This window comes from Mauremys reevesii, linkage group 22 (assembly GCF_016161935.1).
Source record: "Mauremys reevesii isolate NIE-2019 linkage group 22, ASM1616193v1, whole genome shotgun sequence".
Classification (NCBI taxonomy): domain Eukaryota; kingdom Metazoa; phylum Chordata; order Testudines; family Geoemydidae; genus Mauremys; species Mauremys reevesii.
In genome coordinates this window covers 5,883,573-5,889,872 of record NC_052644.1, presented here as the reverse complement: position 1 = coordinate 5,889,872, position 6,300 = coordinate 5,883,573, and positions in this window count along the sequence as shown.

Genomic DNA, 6,300 nt, shown 5'->3' with positions numbered 1-6,300 from the left:
TTTCATACCAAAATGCTGAGCAGGTGCACATGGAAATGGGGCCACGGCCAGGGGAACTGTGTGCTGGGGGCACCCTGGGGAGTGTGGGGGCCAAAGGTAGAAAGGATCCAGGAGGTGAAATAGATTCCCCCTGTTTTAACTGCTCCCCTGGCTTGGGGGGCCCCGTGGATCTGTCCCCACCTGGGGGGCCCCATGGGGCTGTGCCTTGGCTAGGAGGTTATTTCGGCAGAGATTCTTGGGTGGAGGGGTCCCACTGAATCTCCCCGCCATGCCTGGACCCAGCGGGATGGGCCAGGGAGGCTCCCATGGGCGCAATGGGGGAGCAGGTGTGGGGTGAGGGGAGTGTAGGACACGGGGGTGTGTCTGGGCGGGGGGGATGCTCCCAGTTTCGGGCACCTCAGTGGGGGAGAAGGGCGGGGATCAAATCAGTTTGTGATTCTCTTTGTTTTTTGTCAATAAACTGATTCTTCTGTTTGTTTTTGTTTAAAGAGCAGGTTGGCTGGTTCTTGGGGGTAGCAGGAGGGGCGGGCTTTCCTGGGGGGGTAGGAGGATTGTGGTGGGGGATGAAGAAGAAGCTGGGAACACCCCTACCGTGTGCCTGGGATATGCTCAGTTTTAAGGAGCTAAGGGGAGGGGGGGCAGTGTTTGCATGGGAGTCCCTCGAGGGGGAAATTCCCGGTGCTGCAGGGAGCCGCGTGGGGCCTCAGCAGGGGGCGCTCTCCCCTGCCAGCCCCAGTCCCCTGGTGCAGCACGATTGCCGCAGGGAGCGGGGCGGACTCAAGGGTTAGTGCACAGGGCTGGGACTCAGGACTCCTGGGTTCTGTTGCCGACTCCGCCACTGACCTGCTCTGAGCTGGGCGAGTCCCTTCTGCCCTCTGGGTCTCGTGGGCCCATCTGCCCTGGGGGCTGTTCTGAGCATGAAGATCCTAGAATCCCGGGGCAACCTTGGCCCCTCCCCATACTGGGACAGCGCGTGGGGCCTGCCCCCCATTTACCCCAATCCCTCTTGGGCCCAGGGCTAGGAAATCTGGTAATGTTTGGTGCCAGCGGGACAGCCCTGTGGCCCAACACCCCCCAGGTTCCCACTCACTGTCCCTGCTCGGGAGGGACCCCCGCAGCCAAAAGGGGGGCTCGGGCCCCATGGCTTGTTCAGAGTTGGGGGGGGCTCTGAGTTGGGGGGGCTCGGGCCCCTGTGGCAGGGGGTTGGGGTGCAGGAGGGGGATGCGGGCTGTGGGAGGGAGTTTGGGTGGGGAGGGGCTGGGGCAGGGGTTGGGGTGCAGGAGGGGGTACGGGCTGTGGGAGGGAGTTTGGGTGGGGAGGGGCTGGGGCAGGGGTTGGGGTGCGGGCTCTGGGAGGGAATTTGAATGAGGGCAGGGGCTGGGGAGTGGGAGGGGTTTTGGGTGTGGGCTCTGGGATGGAATTTGGATGAGAGTGGGGCTGGGGTTGGGGTGCAGGAGGGGCTGAGGAGTGGGGCTCTGGGAGGGAGTTTGGGTGGGGGAGGGGGCTCTGAGCTGAGCCTGTGGCCGGGGGTTGAAGTGTGGGGAGCGGTTCTGGGTGTGGGCTCTGGGAGGGAATTTGGATGAGGGTGGGGGCTGGGGCAGGGGGTTGGGGTGCAGGAGGGGCTGAGGGGGTGCAGGCTCCGGGAGGGAGTTTGGGTGTGGGAGGGAGCTCAGGGCTGGGGCAGGAGGGGCTGAGGGGTGCAGGCTCCGGGAGGGAGTTTGGGTGTGGGAGGGGGCTCAGGGGGTTAGGGTACAGGAGGGGCCGAGGGGTGGAGATTCCAGCCTGGCGGCACTTTCCTCAGGCGGTTCCCGGAAGTAGCCGGTATGTCCGGCAGCAGCTCCCAAACTCAGGGGTGGACAGGGGGCTCTGCGCACTGCTCCGCCTGCAGGCACCGCCCCTGCAGCTCCCACTGGCCACGGTTCCCTGTTCCCGGCCAATGGGAGCTGCGGAGTCGGCACTCGAGGTAGGGGCAGTGGGCACTGCGGAGAGTCCCTGGCCATGCCTCCTAGGAGCTGGTGCCAGACATGCCAGCTGTTTTCGGGAGCCACACAGGCCAGGGCAGGAAGGGAGCCTGTCTTAGCCCTAAGAACAAGGAGTTCTAGTGGCACCTTAGAGTCTAACAAATTTATTTGGGCATAAGCTTTTGTGGGCTAGAACCCACTTCATCGGATGCATGGAGTGGAAAATACAGTAGGCAGGTATAAATACACAGCACGTGAAAAGATGGGAGTTGCCTTATGGAATGGGGGGGTCAGTGCTAACGAGGCCAATCCAATCAAGGTGGAAGTGGCCAATTCCCAACAGTTGACAAGAAGATGTGACTATCAACAGAGGGGAAATTACGTTTTGTAGTGACCCAGCTGCTCCCAGTCTTTATTCAGGCCTAAATTGCTGGTGTCCAGTTTGCAAATTAATTCCAGTTCTGCAGTTTCTCATTGGAGTCTGTTTTTGAAGTTTTGTTGTTGAAGAATTGCCACTTTTAAGTCTGTTATTGAGGGTCCAGGGAGACTGAAGTGCTCTCCGACCAGTTTTTGAATGTTACAATTCTTGATGTCAGATTTATGTCCATTTCTCCTTTTATGTAGAGACTGTCTGGTTTGGCCAATGTACATGGCAGAGGGGCATTGCTGGCACGTGATGGCATCTATCACATTGGTAGATGTGCAGGTGAACGAGCCCCTGATGGTGTGGCTGACGTGATTAGGTCCTATGATGGTGTCCCTTGAATAGATATGTGGACAGAGCTGGCATCGGGCTTTTTTGCAAAGATAGGTTCCTGGGTTAGTGTGTTTGTTGTGTGGTGTGCAGTTGCTGGTGAGTACAGGCGAGTCTCATCTTACGCGGGGGTTCTGTTCCGCGGTTAGCGCGTAAAGCGAAAACCGCGTATAGTCAAAATTACATTGAGTTGAATGGCAGGCGAAATCGCCCGCACTACGGGTACAGTATTAAAATTGTTATTTTTTTTTCTTTTTTGTTTTTGTTTTGCTTTTGCCGACCGCGTAAAGCTGAAATCGCGCATGTTAAATGCACGTCAGATGCGACAGACCTGTATTTGCTTCAGGGTGGGGGGCTGTCTGTAAGCGAGGACTGGCCTGTCTCCCAAGGTCTGTGAGCGTGAGGGATCGTCCCTCAGGGTAGGTTGTAGATCCTTGGTGATGCACTGGAGAGGTTTTAGTTGGGGGCCTTCTGTTACTTTCTTTGTTGGGCCTGTCCTGGAGTAGGTGGCTTCTTAGCCGTGCTGCGCCACCGGATTTTTAGTGGCCTAAAATCTCCTGGCTTGGCTTCAGTAGCCTCTAGGAGATCAAGCCCAATTACAGGAGACTCCCAGCCAAACCGGAAGGGTTGGCAACCCTAGCTCTGAGCTGCGCTGCCAGGGAGTCCCGCGGCCCTTCGCGCCCGGCTGACATGGGGCTGTGAGCTTGGCACCGGCCCGGCGCTGTCACACGTGTCCCGGCGCTGCAGCCGAAGGGGCCCGGAGGGCAGGACTGTTTGGAGTGGGGCTGTGTCTGCCGCTGGCCGTCTCACCCTGTCCGCGGGGCGAGAAATAGACTCCCCGCCCTCTGCTGCTCCCCTCGCCTGGCAGCCGGGGCTGGCCTCAGTGCGGCGCTGGTGGTGCCAGCTCCCCCCAGTGCCCTGGGCCGTGCCCCAGCCAGGGCTGCCAGTGCCCCGTAGTGCCGGCCGTGGCGGGGCGGGGCCCATGGCTCGCCCAGCGCCAGGGGCAGGGCCGGGCAGGTACTATGCGATAAGCCCCAGGAACTGGTGATAAAGGTGACCGCGCCCTCCTGCCCAGCTGTGCCGCTACCCCGCCCAGCACGTCCGCCCAGCCTGGCTGGGGGGGTGAGTCAGAGATGGCCAGAGATGGGTCCGCCCCCCCCCCGCCCCCTGCTCTGCCCCCCACCCCAGCTTCGCGCGATCCTGAGTGCTCCCCCCTCCCCCCCTGAATGCCCCTGCCCCAGTGCTGGGGTCCGGACAGGAACCTCCCTAATCCACTCCCCTGGGGCTGACACCGCCCGCCCCGCCCCGGCCACTGGCACTGCCCCACAGCCACAGTAACGTCTGCAGGGGGCTTTGAGATCCACAGGGGGAAATCCCCCAGCTCTCCCCACCTCCTCCCTGTCCTCGGAGGTTAACCCCCCCCCCCGCATGAGCCACTTTTCCCCATGGCAACTCCCCACCCCCACCCCCCAGCTCTGGTCCCCCTAGTGATCTGCTGGGCAGGGGCTGTTGGGCCCCTGATTTCTCTCAGCCGCTCCAGGAGGGGGCTGGGTCTCCCAGGGATGGGGTGAAGTCCCCTGGCCCCTCTCCCTCAGGAGGGTGCTGTGCCACAGGCACCCACACACCTGGCACCTCAGCGCCCTCCCCTGCGGAGCCAGAGGGGGCCTGGATGGACACCCCCCCGACATCCAGCTGCGACCCCCCTGCCCTCATCTGCACCAGTGGGACAGGGGGAGCAATGGGGGTGATGTGGGGGGTCTCTGAGCTGTGGGAGGGGGATGGAGGGGCCCTGAGCCGTGAGAGGGAACGTGTGTGGGGGTCACAACAGTGCAGGAGGGTGGAAAGTTGGGGGGGGTCAGGACTATGCAGGGGGGGTGTTGGGGGATATTGGCTCTGTGCCCCCAAACCCGTGTCCCCCCCCCAGTGTCTGTCAGCCCCTCGTCAGACGTCCCCCTGACTCCAGGCTCGGCCCTGCTCTGCTCCTGTATCCTCCACCCAGCTGCAGCTAGAGTCCTTGGCGGGAGGGCAGGAGCGCCCGGGGCAGCCCCCTGCCCGCACAGGGGCTGGAGAGCACCGCGGGCACAGAGCCCGGCTGCGCTGGCGGATGCCGTCCGACCCCTTCTCTGCTCCAGCAACGCGGAGAACGGGAGCTGCCCACGCCCCGGCCTGCACCCAGCCACGGGGCCTTCTGTGCCCACACGTGCCACCCCAGCCTGCAAAGCGGGCCTGCCCCCTGACACAAAGCTGCCCGGTTCTCAGAGCCCGTCCTCCCCCGCTCGCCGTAGGTTCATGGCCCGAAGGGGCCGCGTTAGATCGTCTAGTTCCCCCCTCGCTACGCCCCAGGCCAGCCAATTGGCCCTTACAGACTCCAGCGTCTCTTCCCAAACAGACTCCACCGCTCCCTGTGCAGCTGGCTAGCTTCAGCCGCCCTCCCCCCTGTGCTGACCCACTGCCAGGGGCCAGCGCCAGCTCAGAGGGCAGAGTTCAGGCTCCACTGCGGGGGTGGCGTGTACCTGGTTTGCGAGGTTCATGTTTATCTGCTCTCCACCTTGTGGAAGGACACAAGACACCAGTGAACAAACTGATCAACGTTATGGGGCATTAGATAGATAGATTAGATAGAGGGGGCGTATGGGGTAGATTAGATAAAGGAGGTGTATGGGGATAGATAGACGGGGTGTATGGGGTAAATGAATTGATAGATAGAGGGGGTGTATGGGGATAGATAGATTAGATAAATAGTGGGGGTGTATGGCGATAGATAGATTAGATAGATAGGTAGATTAGATCAGGGCCGCCCAGAGGATTCAGGGGGCCTGGGGTCTTCGGCGGCGGGGACCCCCTGCCGCCAAAGATCCGGCACTTTGGTGGCAGATCCCAGGGCAGAAGTACCCCCTGCCGCTGAATTGCCACCGAAGACCCACCCCGGGACCCGCCGCCGAAGTGCCAGAAGGACCCCCCGCCGCGGGTCTTCGGGGCACTTCGGCGACGGGTCCTGGAATGGAAGGACTCTCCGCCGCCGAATTGCTGACGACGACCCGGAGCAGAAGAAGCTCCGGGGGCCTGGGCCCCGCGAGAGTTTTCCAGGACTCCTGGAGCGATTGAAGGACCCTGCTCCAGGGGCCCCGAAAAACTCTCGTGGGGGCCCCTGCAGGGCCTGGGGCAAATTACCCCTCTTGCTCCCCCCCTCTGGGCGGCCCTGGATTAGATAGAGGAGTTGTATGGGGATAGATAGATTAGCTTAGATGGGCAGGTATGGGGATGCACAGATCTATCTATCTAACCAAACCCCCATCCACCTCCATCAATCTAATCCGTGGTCCATGGCCCGCCTGGGGAGTCACAGGCTGGGTTCTGTGCCTCCATTCGAAACTTTTGGGGAGCCCATGGGGTAGCTCAGGGGGTTGAGCATTGGCCTGCTAAACCCTGGGTTGTGAGTTCAATCCTTGAGGGGGCCATTTAGCGATCTGGGGCAAAAATCTGTCTGGGTCCTGCTTTGAGCAGGGGGTGGGACTAGAGACCTCCTGAGGTCCCTTCCGACCCTGATATTCTATGTGAAAGAAGGTTAAACCTGGCCCCTGATCT